At 39.6% G+C, this 21,210-nt stretch overlaps 1 protein-coding gene across 1 annotated transcript in view; it reads left to right on the top strand.

Annotated features, from left to right (window-relative positions):
* The window catches only part of LOC127635451 (chondroitin sulfate synthase 3-like), a 92,948-nt gene that overhangs the window by 67,518 nt on the left and 4,220 nt on the right, over nt 1–21,210 (top strand). The window lies entirely within an intron of this gene.

Here is a 21,210-nt window from a genome sequence, read left to right on the forward strand (position 1 = left end):
AATAATGATCATATAACCCATTTATTAAGACCGGTTTCATTATGATTTGTAAGTGTCTCTAAGTGGATTTGCTCTAGTGGATTCTGTGGTTTTAGCGTTGAGTTTGTCCTCGGATTATTGTGATATATTTGAATTTTTGTCCTACATCCCAGATTATGTTGTTAATAATTCTTCAGAAATCTCATCACACCCCATCTGTTTGATGTATTTTGATGCAGATTACTGCAGTGTGTAATACAGGCCTACTAGTTTGGTGTTCTCCAGATGTGTGATGTTTAGTGCTCATGATCAGAAACAGAGGCTGATAGTCCAGACTGATCACACAGTGAAATCGGAAACACTACTGTAGGTTGACATTCTTTAGCTAAATTCAGTCTGTGCTTACCAAAATTTAAAACACTGGATTTTTCAGGTACTAATATTTTTCCAGCGGCAGCCCAATTGACATTTTGGGCCGGTGAAGCAAATTCAATGACATTCTTCTCGCTTTCTAAATATGCTTCTCATCTCACACACGTAGCTGTGTATCACGTGATTGTCGTGCGTGAGTCCACTCTAGCAGGCTTCCAGATTGTGCTTCACAGACAGGAGAACGCAGAGCATGTGATCAATGGTGCTACTCAGACCGGTTTCTATCTATTGCAGCACAACTTCAAAACTTTCGTTTTTAACCTTAAAGTAAAGCATCTTGTAAAAGGGCCAAACTATTAGCCCGATGTCGGATTCCAATAAAATGGCTGAAGGTTTCTGCATTGTTCTGTCTTTTCTGAGTGCTGAAGCAAAAATACTTATTATTAATTTGCACTTTATAAACTGAAAAATTTTATCTGACTCCAATTTTATATAAATCTGACTCCAATTTAAATTGAACCTCTATTTAGATTTAAGCTTTAATTGATTTCTAATCATTCATTTAATGTAATCTTTTTAAGTTATTGATTACTCTGAATCGACCTAACTTTCATTATCCTTTCATTTGGGTCCCAATTGTTGCTCAGAGTCATATGCCGGCCGATTAATTACATAGATCTCACGGTCACAAAATTGCCAATTCCGTTCATAGTCAGAGGTTGCAGGGTTTACTAATATCATGTGGTTCAGCCACCAACTGCTTGCTCATATCCACATGATAGTTTCATTCAGTCATGTTTCAAACAACTTGCTAAGACAGTGATAAGTCAAGTGGTTTTTATTGTCGTTTCAACCATATACAGTTAGTACAGTACACAGCAAAACGAGACAACGTTCCTCCAGGACCATGGTGCTACATAAAAACAACAAAGGACCAACATAGGACCACATGAGACTACACAACGAAATAAAATACCTATATAAACTACCTATATATACCTATATAAAGTGCACGTGCAAACATGTGCAAAAAGTACAGGACAGTACAACAAATTACTGACAATGAACAGGACAATAGACAGTGCAGCGCCGACCAGTACTCAGTAGTGCAAAAAGATGACAGTTTCTAAAAATGTAAACATAACATACTATGAGATAGTGTTCTATGCACATAGCAGTTATTGAGGTAGCAGACAGTTATAAAGTGACAGTAATTAAAGTGCAACTCAGGACACGTGTGTGTCAAACCAGTCTCTGAGTATTGAGGAGTCTGATGGCTTGGGGAAGAAGCTGTTACACAGTCTGGCCGTGAGGGCCCGAATGCTTCGGTACCTCTTGCCAGGCGGGAGGAGGGTAAAGAGTTTGTGTGAGGGGTGTGTGGGGTCGATCCACAATGCTGGTTGCTTTATGGATACAGTGTTTTTTGTAAATGTCTTTGATGGAGGGAAGAGAGACCCCAATGATCTTCTCAGCTGTCCTCACTATCCTCTGCAGGGCTTTGCGGTCCGAAGCGGTGCAAGTCCCAAACCAGGCAGTGATGCAGCTGCTCAGGATGCTCTCAATAGTCCCTCTATAGAATGTAGTGAGGATGGGAGTTGGGAGATGTGCTTTCCTCAGACTTCGAAGAAAGTAGAGACGCTGCTGGGCTTTCTTGGTGATAGAGCTGGTGTTGAGGGACCAGGTGAGGTTCTCCGCCAAGTGAACACCAAGGAATTTGGTGCTTTTGACGATCTCCACAGAGGAGCCGTCGATGTTCAGCGGAGTGTGTTCACCTTGTGCTCTCCTAAAGTCAACAACCATCTCTTTTGTTTTGTCGACATTCAGGGACAGGTTGTTGGCTCTACACCAGTTCGTCAGCCGCTGCACCTCCTCTCTGTATGCTGACTCGTTGTTCTTGCTGATGAGACCCACCATGGTGCGTGTCATCAGCTGAACTTGATGATGTGATTCGAGCTGTGCATTGCTGCACAGTCGTGAGTCAGCAGAGTGAACAGCAGTGGACTGAGCACACAGCCCTGGGGGCCCCAGTGCTCAGTGTGGTGGTGGTGGAGATGCTGTTCCCGATCCGGACTGATTGAGGTCTCCCAGTCAGGAAGTCCAGGATCCAGTTGCAGAGGGAGGTGTCCAGGCCCAGCAGGTTCAGCTTTCCAATCAGGTGCTGGGGAATGATTGTGTTGAATGCTGAGCTGAAATCTATGAACAGCATTCGAACGTATGAGTCCTTATTGTCTAGGTGGGTGAGGGCCAGATGGAGGGTTGTGGTGATGGCATCGTCCGTTGAACGGTTTGAACGATCACGCAAACTGCAGTGGGTCTAGTGAGGGGGCAGCTGGGTCTTAATCTGCCTCATGACGAGCCTCTCGAAGCACTTCATGATGATGGGTGTAAGTGCGACGGGACGGTAGTCGTTGAGGCAGGACACTGAAGACTTCTTTGGCATGGGGATGATGGTGGTGGCCTTGAAGCACGTTGGAACAACGGCGCTGCTCGGAGAGATGTTGAAGATGTCGGTAAGAACATCTGCTAGCTGGTCTGCACATCCTCTGAGCACTCTGCCAGGAATGTTGTCTGGTCCAGCAGCCTTCCGTGGGTTGACTCTACGTAGAGTTTTCCTCACATCTGCCGTGGTAAGACAGAGCACCTGGTCGTTGGGAGGAGGGGTGGACTTCCTCGCCATCACGTCGTTCTGCACTTCAAACCGGCGTAGAAGTCGTTCAGCGCATCTGGAAGGGAGGCATCTTTGTCACAGGCAACTGATGTTGTCCTGTAGTTGGCGATGGCCTGGATGCCCTGCCACATGCGCGCGTGTCACCGCTGTCCTGGAAGTGACTGTGGATGCTCTGGGCGTGTGCGGCGCTTTGCCTCTCTGATTGCCCGTGACAGTTTGGCCCTAGCTGTTCTTAGGGGTGCCTTATCGCCTGCTCTGAAGGCGGAGTCTCGGGACCTCAGCAGCGTCGCACATCCGCAGTCATCCACGGCTTCTGGTTGGAGCGTGTGGTGATGGTCTTGGAGAAAGTGACATCATCAATGCACTTGCTGATGTAGCTGGTCACTGATGCTGTGTATTCCTCCAAGTTGGTAGAATCGCCATATGTTGCAGCCTCCCTGAACATGTGCCAGTCAGTACACTCAAAACAGTCCTGAAGAGCAGAGATGGCTCCTGCTGGCCAGGTTTTCACCTACTTCTGAAGCGGTTTTGTGCGTCTGACGAGCCGGTCTGTATGCTGGAATTAACATAACAGAGATGTGGTCTGAGTAGCCGAGGTGGGGGCGGTGCTCCGCCCGGTGCAGCGCCTGGGATGTTTGTGTAAACAAGATCAAGCCGTTCAGCCCTCTCGTTGCAAAGTCCACATACTGATGGAATTTAGGGAGCACTGTCTTGAGATTTGCATGGTTGAAATCTCCGGCGACAATAAACAGTCCGTCGGGGTGAGCGTTCTGCAGTTCAGCTCATAGCCCCATACAGTTCACAGAGCTTCCTTAGCGTTAAGCTGGGGGAATGTAAACTCGGTTATGCAAACAGTGGTGAATTCCGTGGTAGATAAAAAGGTCTGCATCTAACAGTCACAAGCTCCAACAGCGATGAACAGTAACTAGAGACTAGCATAGAGTTCTTGCACCATTCCGTGTTGATGTAAACACACAAGCCACCACCGCGAGTCTTACCGCGAGAGAGCTGTATTTCTGTCGGCACGAAGCGAGGCGAGCCCGTCTAGCTGAATGGCGGCATCCGGAACTCTGTCGCTGAGCCACGTCTCCGTGAAAACAAAGACGCAGCAGTCTCTAAACTCACGCTGCGTAGCCTGCTGGAGTCGGATATAGTCCAGTTTATTGTCCAGGAGCAAACATTTGAGAGCAGGATAGACGGGAGAGCCGGCCGGCTAGGGTTTGTTTTTAGCCTAGCATGGACCCCGCCCTCTTTCGCGCTTCGCTTTCGCACACCGCTTACGACGTCCTCTCCCCGGCCACCGGCATCAGGCGACGCCGAGGGCTGGAGGCCTGGTCTCCGCAGCAAGCCGAGTACGCGTAGCGCCTCCTGCAGGTCATCATGCAGCTTGGTTTTTGCATGAGTCTTATATTTCAGTAGTGTCTGGCGATGGTAGACACGAACACCGGTTGCTCCGATGTCCATGTGTTGCAAAAGTCGGGCTTTTTTAACAAAAATAGCACCATTGTGGATCCGGAGTGGCCGCTGCGTGCTACCGCGCCGCCATCTTGGATCAATCAAGCCAATCAAGCCATAAAACTACCAGTAACTGATAAGCAGTTACTGGTAGTTTTATGTGGTTTTCTCCTATTCATAAACTCCGGTAATGATCATTATCCTGGACATAAGTTTGTGGTAACAAAGAGGTCCTTCGAATCTACCGGTGATAAATGATATCGGAGGAATACCGAATAAATCAAAAAGTAACAATTTATTTGCCAGGTAGGATTTAAAACTTAAGTTACAAAATCAATCAAAGCCAATTTCACCCATGATCAGAATAAGCAAACATTCCTAAAAATAAAAGACAAGTCAAAGAAACATACCTGGTAATAGAAAATGACATGCAGCGATAAGCGTGGGATATCTGACTACAGACTCCCAAGTTCCTTGCCAACCTTCCTTAAATATCCAGACAGAAAACATTGTGTACCAAATGGTATTATCCTTTGAGCAATGAGAATTTGGGGGTGGATGGGTTCCTGACTTCCTGGGGTTTAACCTTATTAACATACTGGAGATAATTTCAATTGTAGGTAAAGGAGTGGGATAGGCCTCCAGAATTATGCAGTATTTGGAAAAGACCGTATAGCTTTGTCACCATTAGTTTTACTGACTTGGGAATGAGACCATTATGCCAGTCGCACAGAGACTAATAATAATATGTGATAAATAATATCAAACACATACAGTTTTATTCTTTGTTTTCATGGTATTTGTTATATTTTTACATATAAATCTTGTGTCTTTGTATTGGTCCTGAGCTGTTGAAGGGGAGATGGGGTAGAGAGGGAAGAGGGGGCAGCAAGGTGATTTGCTTTTGATTTCAGGGGGGGTGCGGGGTAGTGAGAGTCACCTAATCAGCTGGGAGGGGGATAAAGACAAGCCAGAGGCACCAGTTCGGAGAGAGAGACAAACACGCGGCCATGTGTCCTTGTGTTTGTTTCTTTAAGTTATTAAAGTATACGTTGACTACTCAGCCAGTTCTCGCCACCTCCTTACCCATCCTTTACCTGTTACAGTGATATATATTGTTATCGTGATATAAAATTAGTGGTAATGTGATATTTGCCAATATCACCCACCCCTACTCCTAATCACGCTCATCATTGATTATGCATACGTGATTGCTTTGTGGTTTTAACACGGGATCCGAATGTGAGCACAGTTGGATCAGTAATCAGGAAGTGCAAGCTGTACCACACCACCAAGGCACTGCCAAGAAAAGGCCATTTCTTGTTGTGGCTTCTGCCACCTCTGTGAAAAATCACTCTGAAAGTCTTGGGGTTTTGATGCCAGAAGATAGACTTTATTAACAGATATAAAAATCTGGGTTCAGATTCTTCAGATGCATGTTAAATCCTGAATACACAAACTAAAACAGCCAGTTATAACAAAATGCACTGGGTGGTGCTGTTGAGTGTGACACAAGCTGATCACATTTGATGAGCAAACCATTCTGTCAGTACGTTTAGATCAGACATTTTTTTTTCTTTGGATATTTCAGTTAACTTGCATTGGGACCTAACGCGTCTCCACAAGTTTGACATTTATACTACATCCCCCAGTTTGAGATTTATACTTGCGCAAATTGGAAATATTCTGCCTAATGTTGTACTTATTTTGTGCAATCTGGCAACCATACACTCGAGTGCGCCATTTTTAGCTCTCGCTTTACCCTTTGAACAAACTTAGCGATCTGTAGTGCAATATTCTGCTCAAGGAAAAGTGTTATACGGCTACTCTGTGTCCATTCTTGAGGCTGCTTGTGATGTTTGGTGCTACTTTGCAGGTAAACCTTCCCAGTGATTAAATTAAATATAAATATCTCGGCATCATTGAAATGTGAGCAAAAGCAAGTCAGAGACGAATATGTAAATGTATTTTTTATTTATGCAATTTAGAAATGTTGAAGTCCCATCACACCTGTATGTTAATCTAACTCTTGCAGTAATCATGTATCATAGTCATGCAGTTGTGTTATTCACTTGTGTGCTGAAAGTCAAACCCTCGAGACCCACATCATGACCTTTTTAGCATGTAAACGGGTAATGTTTTAGAAAACAAAAAGAGAGCTTGAAGAGTTGTTTCTCTCCAGAGCATTACATTTTACTGCTATTTTCTATGGTTTATCATTTATACATGTCGCGAATTCAAAATCTGGTGTGTATTTCCTCGTATTTTGCAAAACTCTTGGTTTTTACCAGTCTTCATTAAACATCACTGAGCAAGTGAGCGCATGCAACATCATTATGCAATTTCAGTTTCAATGTAATCAGTTGTGCAGCTTTGGATATCACACGATGTCTTATATGATTTCTCCTTCTCATGTGATGAGCACATGTAATACAATGAGCAACAATGCTATTTTCAGCGTGAGAGTGAATTTGCAATGCGTTTACAAAAGTTTGTACTTTATTAAACTGAGTATAGTCCTGAACATAATGCATAATAATACTAAGGGTCCTAATTTTTCATAGTCCTCCTGATAAACCCAAATGTAATGTCTAATTTCACCAGTAAATGTATCCTACGACAAACGTGATTTCAATAGATAAACATTAGAAATGTAATCAGTGACAAAACTATTTTAAAACATAAAATATTCATTTCAAATACTTAAATGTATACAATCAGAGACTGTGAACAAGCACATTTATTTTTCAGCTGGGCAGAATTATTAATATTTCTATACTTAATATTTCATTGCACTCTGCTGGTCTGATTTTTAGTCCCACTCCATCCCTGATGGATGATTTCACTCTAAAAATGAACCGTACTTTTTGTTTAGTTTTACGAGTAAAGGTCTTTGTTTTTTATTGCTGGTTCACAGGTAATAAACTAAATAATAGGATGCAGACTGTGAAATAACCAAAGAAAAACCTCGGAATTAAATTACTCTTAATCCTGCCCATTAGCGCTTTGCGCATGCAATTTCGACAAACCCACTTGTGCCTAGACTTGGCGCATGCTTGCACAACAAGTCCAAAAAACTTCCTGGCCATGCCCACTGACTTTAAGCTTATGATTTAAAGCGTATCGCTGGGCTTATTGTTAGCACTCTTAAAATAGGGCCCACTGTTTCAAAAGTATAGCCACAAGACATACATGTTAATATAATTTTGAGTGATGCACCAAGATTTTAAAAATCTTAGCTGAAACCTGAAATGGATTATTATTATTATTATTTGGAATAATTCAACAAATTCTAATTGTGTAATGTAAGATCTGATCTTTTACCACTAATCACTACTAAACAATATATTATATTATATTATATTATATTGTATTTTTAAAAAGTGATTACACTTAGAAAAATAAATACATCAAAGGCTAAATAAATATTTTCCATATCTAATATTTTACCTTGAATCTTTCCATCATCAATGCTGGCATTATTGCAGTGAGTGGGAAAAATTTATTGGGTTTCTCTGTGTGTCACTTATATATCCAGTTTCAAATGAAAAGCATGAATTTGCTTCTGTGGACGAGACCCCAAGTTCCAGACGTCATACAGGTCAGATTGGACTCTCTCGGCAACCTATGGCACGCGGAGGTGTAATCACTGCCACTCCAGCAACGGTGAGAGTGGAGTAGACTAGACTCTAACCTACATCTTGATAATCTTGGTAATCCTTCCTCATGATCACGCAGCGTGTTTTCTTGAGCTGGATGGGAGTCTTAACAAAAAGTTAAAATGTGACGGGACTGCAGTATACCCAACAGACTCGTGCAGCGCGTGCAAGCCATTCGCGCATCACGAGCCGGCAGTGCTTCACTTTCATAATGACAGCCTACATTCCATAATAAGGAAAACACCTCTATTAATCCTTGAGATTTCCAACTAAGCATACAGGTACACCCTCCTTAAACCATAGTCACTCAAAATTACATAAAAAAGATTAAAAGAGAAAACATAAACCCACATCGTGGAAATACATTTTTAGGATTTTGCAGGTGTGATTCACCAAAAAGGGCTATATAGTTGATGCACGAATGGCTTGGATGCTCAGCATGGGTCTCGTCACACTTTTAATGTGTTTAGCCTCACATTCAGCTGATGAAAACACGCTGCGTGATCATGAGGAAGGATTACATCAAGATGTGATAAAACTTTATATAAATAAAATAGCCTGCTCCTCTCTTGCTGTTGCTTACGTGTTAATGCTTATCCCTCTGACTTTCTGATTTTGAAAAATGTATGACATTATATAACAAATATTTAAGATTCCACACAATTTCGTGATCAGTAATGAAATAGGCAAATTTGTGATGTAAACTGTTACGCTTTCATTAAGATGCTCTGTGAAAATTCCCATGCAGGATCATGATTATACCATAATCACTGGGTTTTGCAAAACATTTTCACTCAAAATGTTATGCTGATAATATCATTTGCAATTAAATATAAATGATTAAATTAGAGAAATGCAAATTAGAAAAATGTTCACACGTGAACTCATACTTCGGAAAAATCACATACATGTACATTGCTTTGGTGGTGGTAACCGGGAAAAAAAAAATGGCACATGTCAAAAATATGTCGATATTTTTTTTTTCTCTTTCGTCGGCCAAAATTTCAATACGTTCCTAAGGTTATTTTTTTTGTGTTAAAATCACTCACTAACATAACCTGAATACAATAAAATCATGTTAACGTGTGCATAATACATTCATATTGAAAATATGAAAGTCTGGTCCTGTTTTTTATTTTTTTTTGCTGTCTTTCAAAATAGATATTCTCCTCACATGCTCTCAATTCTCTTTATCTGGAAGATATTTTTATTCTCATTCTGTGACAGAATCAATTAACTCTTTTCATGTCTATTCTGCACTTCCACATTCATCACAGTTCTGCTTCACACACACACACACACACACACACACACTTGAGAATATTTGACTTTATATGCAGAAACCTTCAATATTAGCTCAGCTCAATGTAATTGTGTATTTGTATGGTTTTATTTATTTTCATAGCATTTGAAAATGAGTAGTTGAGCCCTATTGAAAACTATAGAAATATTACACATGAAAAAATGTCTTGTACCTGGTGTGTTGTTATTGTTAAATAATGGCAGTTTGCCAATTTTGTGAAAATACCCTCTTTCATGGACATGCCTTTTAGGAAATGTACTCTTTTGACAGTGACACAGACACGTTGTCTTTGTTAAGCACTGTGGATGCTGTGAGATTTTTGAGGTGTGCTGCTGTGATTTTTGCATTTTAAATATTGCTTTGCAATTCCATATAAATGTTGTGTTGTCAGTTTACTGCTGGTGATGTCAAGAGTGATCTCACAGTAAATTCAGAAACCGTAGGTTCACTTTTATTGAACCAAAGTTGGCCTGTGCTTATCAAAATTCTAAGCACTGCCCCACACTAGCTGAAACAGAAAAGGTTTTTTTCTGTTGAACGTGTGAGCTCCAGTTCCAGAGTGGGACGCTGTAGAAAAGCTCTTTGTTCGGGCAATGGAGCAGTCAGGACATAGCGAAGCAGATTCAAGGTCAGCTATTATAATTTTTTTTTTTTACACACACACACACACACACACACACACACCTACATACAATGGTAACAGTCATTGTCAACATAAAGGTAACACTCTCCCAGAAGCTCTGACAGCTGTAGCTTCCTGGTCACTTTTTCTCTCTCTCTCTCTGAAGCTCTGGCGTGCATTTGAAGTCTTCCTCTGCCATCAATATAATGAGATACAGGTGTTAGAGATAATTATGAATCAGGTGATGAGCCTTACCACTCTCTCCCGCAGATGACACATGACCCCCCACCATGCCACAGATGCCAAAAGTTAGTTGTAAATGGAGTTGTAGCTTTAAAGGACGAAGTACAGATAAAAAAGAATGCATATTTCATTAACTCTACCCCCAAAACCCAACCCTACACCTAACAGTCAGTGGAGTAAAATCTTAGAGGGAAAATGGAACCTACATTCATTGTCATCACTCATTATGTGAACGCAATTAGGCTAATTCAATTGGTTTAACATGGGACGAGAACCCGACTTCCGAGACACGCTTCTGGTCATGTCACAGGAGAAGGTAAAGAGCAGTGTTTCCTGCTCTGATTTTCAGCAGTGGCACACTGCATGTGTTAAAAACAGGAGATTATAACAACTTGCGTTTAAAAATGGTAGACTTAGGTTTGCAGAAGCCACGTCCATACTAATAAATGTTTGTTTGGAAACGCATCTTTTTCTCTACAATTTGGCCTTCCATCCACACTGAGATGGAGCTTTTGTCAGTGAAAACAGAGCTCTTCAAACATGCTCTCCCAAGTGGATACATTTGAAAACGGCATCTTCGCGTTGTAGTGTGGACTGGGAACATGGATATATCTGGAAACATTGACGTATTTGTTGTCATGTGATGCAGTCATGAGATCCATTCAAAACGATAATGCTTTTGTGCGTGATGTCCACGTTGAAAGCGTTGTTAAAGATAAATGTTACAGTACTTTGTACAACATTCACATTGCATTCCTTCAAAGGCGATGGAAAGTTTACTCAGAACTGGTGTTCAGCAACGGAACATGAGGACAATAGTGTTTCAGACCGTATATGGAATGGCGATTTTTCACATGCGCAGTTAGAGGATTTAAGAGTTCTCATACGTTTCAGTGTGGTTGTGCAACTTTTGGAAAACAGTAGTGTGAACGCAGAGAGTTTTGAAAATTAAATTGTCATTTTCAAATGTACCTGGATTAATGTAGACTTAGCCTTACTCAATGAAAACCTCTTACTGATTTATGTTTTATTCATTTTGTTTACTCTTCCGGAAGAGTACTGTAATTATCTTAATAGGCTCACACCAGTAATTTCGCAGTGGCTGGCTTGACTATTCCTATTCAAACCACAGTGACAGCACTGAGTCTCTACACACCACATAGACTGATGTTGTTATATTTTTATATTTTAGTATCGACAGTTAGGGATTGGTCATAATGGCTGACATGTCATCCAGTATCTGAATAGAAATTATTGAGATCAACTATTTTTTTCTGTTGTTTTTTGTTTTTAGTTTTGATATTTTAGGAATGTTTTTTTAATCAGTGTGCTGACAGCTGTTTGACAGTTTTCATGGTGTAGTTGCACCAGTAAACTATCAGTCAACTAGTTATTTAGGCTACTCACCGACTTTTGCACATCTCTAGTACAGAGAGTTTTTTTGGCATCCCTCGTCCATACCTTACATCAGCTGTCCTGATTAAACCTATGGACGTCATGATTGTGTAGTTTGATTCATTATGCATTTATAAACCTTATTCTGTCATGTGCTGACAGCACAGGCAAACCCAATACAGTAAAATTTTCATGCACATGAAATTGACAGCACACAACACTTCACCATAGTATCATTATAGACTTCCTAAACGCGCGGTGTGTGTGTGTGTGTGTGTGTGTGTGTGTGTGTGTGTGTGTGTGTGTGTGTGTGTGTGTGTGTGTGTGTGTGTGTGTGTGTGTGTGTGTGTGTGTGTGTGTGTGTGTGTGTGTGTGTGTTGAATGCGTTGAATGCAGATAAAGAGCATGTGCTCTGCATGAGCTCTACTGCACCTCTCTCAGTGTATCTATGTATGTGTGTTTGTGTGAATGAATATAAAACAGCTCTACACTTTCGGAATAAAAAGTCACTTCCTTTCTTTCCCGCTGCTGCAGGACTGCTGACAGAGAACTCAACCTGCATGCCAACCAACTTAAAGGAATAGTTTACCCTAAAATGAAAATCCTGTCATCACTCACCCTATCACCTAAATCTCTTTTGCACTTTTACATATTCAAACTTGGTGTGTTTCAAGGCAAACAACAGTGCCATTTGGCAACATTGACGTAAAATCTGGTGTGACACGTCTTGTGCCAAATGAAAAAAATTTGATTTAGGATTAAGTGCCTGATGATCATTAAATAATGACTTAAATTTGCAAGGTTCCTTACCTTTGGACAACTTTTAAGATACATTTATGATGATTTTTTTGGAGCTCAGCTGTCACTGTGAATGGAAAGAGCAGTGGAAACCTTCTTCAAAATATCTGTGATTCATTTTTATGTTTGAAGTATTTAGTAAATTATGACAGAAGTGGGTGAGTGAGAAATACAATGAATAGATTCACACAGTATACAGCTATAGATCAAAGCAGCTTTGAATGTGTCATTTGACTTGAAGCAGCTTTCAAATTCATTCAGTTGAAACCATCATGAGAGAATCATGGGACATAGAAGCATTGAGTTATTCTGACAACCTCCTGTCTTACATCACAGATGTTCAGAAGTCCAGTGTTCTGTAGTTATCATGAAATACAAGCACATCTCACAACTCACAAAGTGAACTGAAAATACTTTATTATCGCCAACAAATATGCAGTGCAGGTGTTATACACATATTGCAGTGAAACATTATCACACAATAAAAATGCAGAATAAATGCATAGAATTTAAAATAAGTAATGATAAATAACCTTTACAAAAATGCAATACCAATATCTGAGTCGCGATAGGATAACATACTGTATTGTGTTTTGTCTGCTCACACATGTGCTTTGTGTTGTGCTCAATCTTTATTTTCCCCTACTATGTATGTGAAGCATATAACTCAAATTATACATTCTTTTATACTGTGTTGTGAGGTAAAATATTGCAATACTTTAAAATATTGATTAGTTTTCCCCACCTCTACCAACTATATGTACAGAAATCAAAGTTTTTGATTTTCATAGTTTTGATAGCTGATAGTAATGAATAACAATCTCTATGTCAAACTGGAGTTATGTTCATTGTTCATTAGAGCAGTTTTGAAGATCAAACTAAAACATTTTATTAATCATGAAACGGCTGACACTTGCTCATTTAATGAGCTCTTGTTAATATGCGCTCTCACTTTCAGAGGTCTAGTTGCATCATCTACTCTGTCAAATACTGTTAACTCTTTATTTGAGATGGTGTTTATGACAGCATGTGGAACAGACATGGGTTCTCCTCATTATAGCTCATAGATCATATTATCATGCTAAGGATTCTTATACTAATCCTGGAACGCTCGGTCGCCTCTCAACTAAAACACCACCTCCTATCAAATCAGCTCTACGAAACCTTTCAGTCTGGATTCCGTACTCATCACTCTACTGAAACTACACTACTCAAAGTAACAAATGACCTCCTGTTCGCCTCTGACTCTGGTTCCCTCTCCATCCTCCTCCTACTTGACCTCTCTGCCGCCTTCGACACCATTGACCACTCCATCCTTTTACAACGCCTACAACATCTTGGCATCTCTGGCTCAGCTCTCTCCTGGTTCACCTCCTACCTTACCAACAGATCTCAATTCATATCCATCAACAACTGTACGTCTCACACCATACCTGTCAATCACGGAGTCCCTCAAGGCTCGGTGCTAGGTCCCCTTCTGTTTATCCTGTACATGCTTCCCCTTGGACTTATCATTCATAAGCATGGACTAAAATTCCATAGTTACGCAGACGACACACAACTATACCTTAGCACCAGATCCATCACTCCTGCCACAGTATTAACCATCACAACCTGCCTCTCTGCAATAAAATCCTGGATGAACGCCAACTTCCTTAAACTAAATTGCAATAAATCGGAAATCATTGTCATTGGTCCCAAATCACTCCTCCCCTCCTCCCAAGACTTCACTCTCTCCGTTGATGGCCATACAGTTACCACCTCTACCCAGATCCGAAATCTTGGTTTCATTTTTGACCCCACACTCACATTTAAGCCCCATATCCGTCATATCACCAAAACTGCCTTTTTCCACCTACGTAATATTGCTCGTCTACGCCCTACCCTCTCCACATCTGCTGCGAAAACTCTCATTCATGCATTCATTACATCAAGACTCGACTACTGCAATAGTCTCCTATATGGTCTCCCATCCTCTGATATAAAAAAACTGCAATACGTTCAAAACTCCGCTGCCCGCCTCCTCACCCACACCCGCTCCAGAGACCACATCACCCCTGTCCTTCAACAGCTTCACTGGCTCCCTGTACAACAGCGCATCCATTACAAAGTTCTGCTCATCACTTACAAAGCCCTCAATAACTTGGCACCTCCATATCTCACAGACCTCTTACAGCATCACCGCCCCTACCGACGCCTCCGCTCTGCCGACTTAGGCCTTCTCAAACCCATCACCAAATCAATACACCGAACTTTGGGGGACCGAGCATTCGCCATCGCTGCCCCCACCCTTTGGAACTCACTCCCCATCCACATCAGAAACTCGGACTCACTAACCACCTACAAAAAACTGCTCAAAACCCATCTGTTTCACCTTGCCTACAATCTATAATATCACTCTCACCATTGATTGTTTCATTTGTAAAGCGTCTTTGAGTTCCTTGGAAAGCGCTATATAAGACTTATGTATTATTATTATTATTATTATTATACTAAGCATGTGAATGTGTAATTTTAGGACCACACACTAAAGAAAGAGACCCTTCATAAACAGCATCAGTTTTAATAAAAACAGCTATCAAATGACATCTGTCAAATCTGAAATTCTTAAATACATGTTAAATATGTTGTGGCGGCAGCTGTTGCAAAATACTGATTTTGTTTGATCTGTTTTATTCCTCGAAAAGTTCACTGAGTTGTACTGTGTGTGAGTTATGTTCAACCACTATAACTGCATTAATGGCGCAATATGTAGAAATTTCCATGTAATATACGCCCTTTTTTTTTGCCAATGTGTGAACGGCTTGTAACACAACTTAAAAAATTAGCCCTTCCCAGACTTCGTAGGTTACCTATTAAAGCCTGTAGACTGATTTTCATGGAAAGGGAGCAGGTTGCTTTTGCCGGGAAAATCCAAAGTATGTGACTTTTATGCGCGCTCCCGAGAGCCTTGCCTCAGTGCTTCTCTTCCGCTATTCAACAGTGACAACAAACTGCAACACAAGGAAACGTTATCTTAGAGATGGAATCCAGCTAATGGCCGGCTCACAACACCAACTCCTACACAAACTCAGAGTAAGCCAAAAAATACAAAAATATTTACTGAATCCCATCTGGCTAAGTGGGAACATGATAGTGGTCGAGCAAAAGCTAGAGTGAACATCGGCAGGGCATTTGATTCCTGGAGGGACCTTCGTTCGGCTTTGGGGATCAAACGACCCTGAATTGGCATTCTTCTTATTGGACAGGTAAGCTTATATACCTGCAAAACATATGAAATTTTGAAAATCTTTGAGCTAAATTGATCTTGCCTGCTAACGCTGCCGAATTGCACGCAACCTTGCTTCGTAACTTTTAATTAATTTCAACGATCTTCTCTTTATGGTAAAAGTCAGGTTAATGTCAATGTTAATCTGTATTTATTCAGCAAGGTAAACTACAATAATACATGGAATGAATGCTAGACAATGTTCAAGATAATGCAAAAAGACCCATTCATTGGTGTAACGTAACTTGGTTATACAGGAAAGATCTATATTCTATTATTATAAAACTATAGCGCATTGATATATCAATATGACAGTTGTGACGGAATCACATAAATAGTGAATTGTGTCAACATATTTATAATATACAGTCCATTTTATAAACGGCTACTGTCATCATCCACCAAATTTAGCTAACAGCTACTGATAAAGCTGGCTAGCTAGCTAACGCAACACAGGATATTGTATAAATGCAGTCAATTTATCATGTAATGAAAAGTGATTATTTCAAACTACAGTCTCGCATAGTCAGACCTTTATCCACACTTTGTTTTAGCCCTATTCCAGCACACAGTCAAATATAATATACAGTCTCAAAGTTTGTAGTAAAACAATCATAACTGTGTAATTTGAATTATGCGACCTCATCTGTCAGCATGATGCCGGTGAATCATGTTCAGTCTCTTTGTACGTAAAGCCATTTTATTGGTCGACGCTTGCTTGCTCGCGTCCCTATAGAGTGTGTGCACGAGCAACAGGTAGCTGGCTGTAGTTCACTTAACGGCCACAGGTGTCATTAACAACAAGGGTTTCTGAAACTTACATAATGCACCTTTAACCTGTTAAAAGAGTAGAACAGAAAGGAGAAACCATATAAAACCCTACATGACAACTGTTTTTCTCTTCATTCTGCTTGTATAGTTAAATCTCTGTCTGTAATTTGGGGCGACTGCTGGGTCCTTAATATGGATATTGAGTATGGATATCTCAGAGTCAGGTTTTGCAATAATCAAATGAGAGAGAGTTTACTGATTGTTCTCTGTAGATTCAGTAGGCATCACAAGTCGATGAGATACAACAGTTAGAAAGACAAGAAGTTGAAGTGAAGTTTTACAAACTTTTCAAAGCAATTATAGTAATTTGCAAATTACATTAAGGTGTCATCGTACCACAATTTCTAGCATTCTGGTTGGTCAATTACTTAAAACATTTTAACATATTGCAAATATGGACTGTTTCTGTCTTCGTGCAAACAATATTTGTTAGCCACAACGTCGAGTTCCCATCCTTGGTTGAAACAAACTTATAATCAGATATCAGAGGTTAGCTATCAGTTATGGCTACTCCTTATTTCTTTATGTTAAAGGGGTACCAAGGAGAGCAATTAAGATCCTTGGAAGCTGTTTTCGACTATGGCAAAGTCACATTTGAGAGGGCACAATAACTGTAAATAATTCAGAGACATGAGTTAATTAGACAGGTGATTAAATAGGTGTTAACTTCTTCTCAGGAATAGAGGCCTTCTCCCCAAACTTGATGGAATACCAGGCCTCACCATCAGAACACAGTGAGGTACAAAAGGGCACAAGAGAGCACACCATTGCTGCATCTATTTGCCTACTAATATAGTAAAGTCAGGAAGTAAATTCATGTCTGAATTCATTGATGACATGAGGTAGATCATAATGAGGTAGATGTGTTGTTTATTCATGGTTACTTTTAAGAATCATAAAACAAAGATAATAACAAAAAATCATAACTATGATAACTCTCTCTTACATTACTACTTGTGATTAATCAATTCTCAATATAATCAAATGGTTAAATAGGGCATATGATTCATTATGTAATAAAAATCGAAATTGAAATGGAATAAATGCAATACAACATAAAATGCACATTCTCTGGAAGCCAGTCTAAATGAGTAATCACTGTTACTGCACTGCTGGCATGGGCCAGACCCTCAGTCACCCCTCAGATTACATACATATTACTTGTACCTTTTAGGAAAAGAGAACAGAACATTTATTAATATAATAAGAACACGTGAGGATTATGAAATATAATATATAACTTTCAAGAGCAAAGAGGGATTCAAATTTTTCCCCTTCAGTACTCATATTATTTCCTGTTTTGATCAAGATGAAACACAGAGGCTCTCATTGTCAAACTCATAAATTTGGATGAGAATGATAATTGAATGATACAACTGTCTGTCTCGTATAGGGTTTTTGTGATCACTTTTTGTTTAGCCCTCAGTGGTGAAACGGAAGAGAAAGCATGAGATTATTGTATAAAGAATCGATTAGATGTGATCAAGATGTTTTTTTCACTGGAGATGCTAGTGAATCATCTAAAATCCAAGGGAATGTTTAAGTTACTGCAGGTCACAAAGTTCAGAGTAGAATTCAATCTTTTGATCTGTATCTGCTTGTGTGCCTGATGCATTTAGGCTGATTGATTTTTATTCTACAATTTGTTTTTAATAAATTCTGCATTACAGTGTCACAAATTAGTTTCTTTGTGTGAATGTGCATGTGTGTTCTGCATTGTGGATGTGGTAGAGTCTCAAACCATCTTTTTTGTATGGGTGTTTTCCGCATTGTGGCTGATTGATTTATTTTATTTCACAGATCATTTTAAAAAATGATCTGTGTTATAGTCTCACCTGTTCATTTGTTAAGGCGGGTCAAATTTGACCCAGTATAGTACAAGTGTAATTCTTCTTTTTTTTTTTTTTACTCCTCAAATCAAGTCGTTTTTGTGTGTTGTATGTGTTCAGATTGTAAGGTGGAGGAAAGTCACCAAGCTTTGTGCAGCTCTGATAAAGGAAAATATTTTTAATTTTAAAAAGAAATGGCAAACGGGTCAAAAAAGACCCATACAATAACCAAGGTTTAACCAACAAGGTCAACCAGCTTCAGCAGAAAGGAGATGTTGGTCGTCCAGCTTCACCAACTAAGGTTTGTCCACCAGCTAGACGAGTTCTAAACAACATAAACCAGCTTGGAAATACACAAGACCATGTTGAGATTATCTCCATAAGATGAGCTTTCTGAAATGAGTTCCTCCTCTTGTCTTAATTTAGAGTCCCAGTGGTCGTCTTGGTTGAATTCTCTGAAAAGCAGTCTTCTTATTCAAACAAACAGCAGGGTCCAAGCACTCAAATACTTTTCAATAAAGAAAACCCAAACTCTTCTTGGTGTCTTCATGGTGTTATATCAAGTTTATGAGGGGAAAATTAGCCCAGTAAAAGTAATAATAAAAAAGGAATTATTCCCCTCTACAGCATTCAAGTCAGTGATGTTTTGGATAAAGTCATCAAGATGTTTGGAAGAGTAGTTGATGTGAGGTAGTTTTAGATGCAGTCTGCTGGTGCACTTGAATGGGAACAAGTTCCAACATCTAATGGAAAGCAGAGGTGTATTGTAACAAAGTAAAAATACTTTGTGTACTCAAGTAAAGTTTTTTAATAATATTTCTACTTTACTCCAGTATACATTTTTGTTGACATTCTCTTTTACTTCAATGCATTTTTTGAATATAAAATTAATACTTGTACTGCGATATATTTCTCTAAACCCTTTCGTTACTTTGCGACTGAATCAAATAAGTTTGCAAATACTTTTGAAGAGTGGCATTATAGCAGGAAAGGCTCTCTGTTAATACCAGTGGTTTTGAAATTGAATGGTTAACAAGCATATGTTTGTGGTGTTTGTCTGTCCACAATAATTCGGCCATGTAGAGTCGTTGCACAAATTTGATAAGAGCATGTGCACAAAATGAACATTGATCACTTCATATTTATAGTCATGAATGAGTTCTTATTGCATTCTCTATAAATCCCTCCTTCTTTCTCTTCCACATATTTGCAGAGAGGTATACATTCCTCATCCCTTGTACATGCAGTATCACATGACTGGGCTTGTACATGTTTTAAGGCAGTTTTTCTGCTGTACAGAAGTTTTACTGTGTTTAACCTCATATTTAGAGTCACTCCTGCTTGTTTTGCCTTAACTTGTTTAAATATCAAATACAGAATCGTGTTTTTCACAGCCTATCCCAAATGAGGTTTCTGCACTGCTAACAGTAGCTGCTTTGTGCTCCATGCAAACATGCCAGGCCGCACAATCTGGCTGTCTGATGACAGCATGACTGCAGCATTTATAAGCTAACCATTAGAGTCAAGTGCCAACTTTCCATTTACATCCTGTTAGGAGCCAAAATGATCAGCAGGCATTTGGTGGCAGGCACAGAGAGATTACTATTAATTGTGAGAAATAAGTCATATGATCTTTTATTTATAAGAATGTAGCTTTGTTTCAAGTGTGTTTTTTCAATTTACTGTCCATAAATATAAGGTCCTCAGCCTAAATTAATTATGCATTAAAGTCAATATGAAACCGCATTCTCAACCCATCTTCTGTAATGTGACGTATTTCAAACGGTATTTAACAAGAAAATAAATTTAAGGCAGGATGTGATTTTTTTCCATTGGGAATTGATTGGATAGTGACAATGGTCTGTATATGACATGTTTAAAAAAAATCATAATTGATGATGTCAGCTAAAAATGGAAGACTTTATTATAATAACAAATTATGAAGACATTTTTTAGAGTAACATGCGCCAGTGAGTAGTTCCCAATAGAAACCGTAATGTGCATTAGGAATGGAAATACAGATGAAAACAAAATATCAAATACATTTAATTTATTTTGACTTTAAGCTGTTACCAGCTCAGTTCATCTAGAAGTGTGTAGAAACCATTTGAAGTGGAGGGAGGTGTGCACATAAATGCGTGGATTTTTGAAAACTAATGATTAATCTGGGACGAATTTGTTGATGTGTTTGTGCGTGGGTGGGTGGGTGCGTGCATGTGTGTGTGTGTGAATACTCTCTGCATTGACGCAGGAGATGATAAATCTTGTCAGGTGCTGACGCATTACACACATTCAATTAGCACAGCTGTACTCATCTTTCACAGCACCTCTCTCTTTCTCTCTCTCTCTCTCGCTCTCTCTCGCTCTCTCAAACTACTCTCTTTAACTCAAATGTTTTGAGTTAATATGGACTCTGTCTCTGTTATAGCCACTGATTAGGCTTTGTGGGGCTGGTCGAAATTTCCATCCATTTAACTTGGCTAGAATGCTGCCACACAGTATTCACAGCTTTCCTGTACATATCTCATACTGTACACAAACACAAAGCTGACTAAATAAAATGCAATATCAAACAGCACATAAACCAGGTTACCATTCGTTAGTGCCACCTTGAGCATTTTAAGATGTAGTACAATGATCTTTTGATGCATCTTTTTTTCCATACAACATCTGTTATAGTGTCTGTCAAGCTCCAAAAAGGACAATAAAGTATAATAGAAGTAGTCCATATGACATATGCACTATATTCCAAGTCCCTCTGAAGTAATTTTCAATTGATAAAATCTTA

Source organism: Xyrauchen texanus, chromosome 43 (assembly GCF_025860055.1).
Source record: "Xyrauchen texanus isolate HMW12.3.18 chromosome 43, RBS_HiC_50CHRs, whole genome shotgun sequence".
NCBI lineage: Eukaryota > Metazoa > Chordata > Actinopteri > Cypriniformes > Catostomidae > Xyrauchen > Xyrauchen texanus.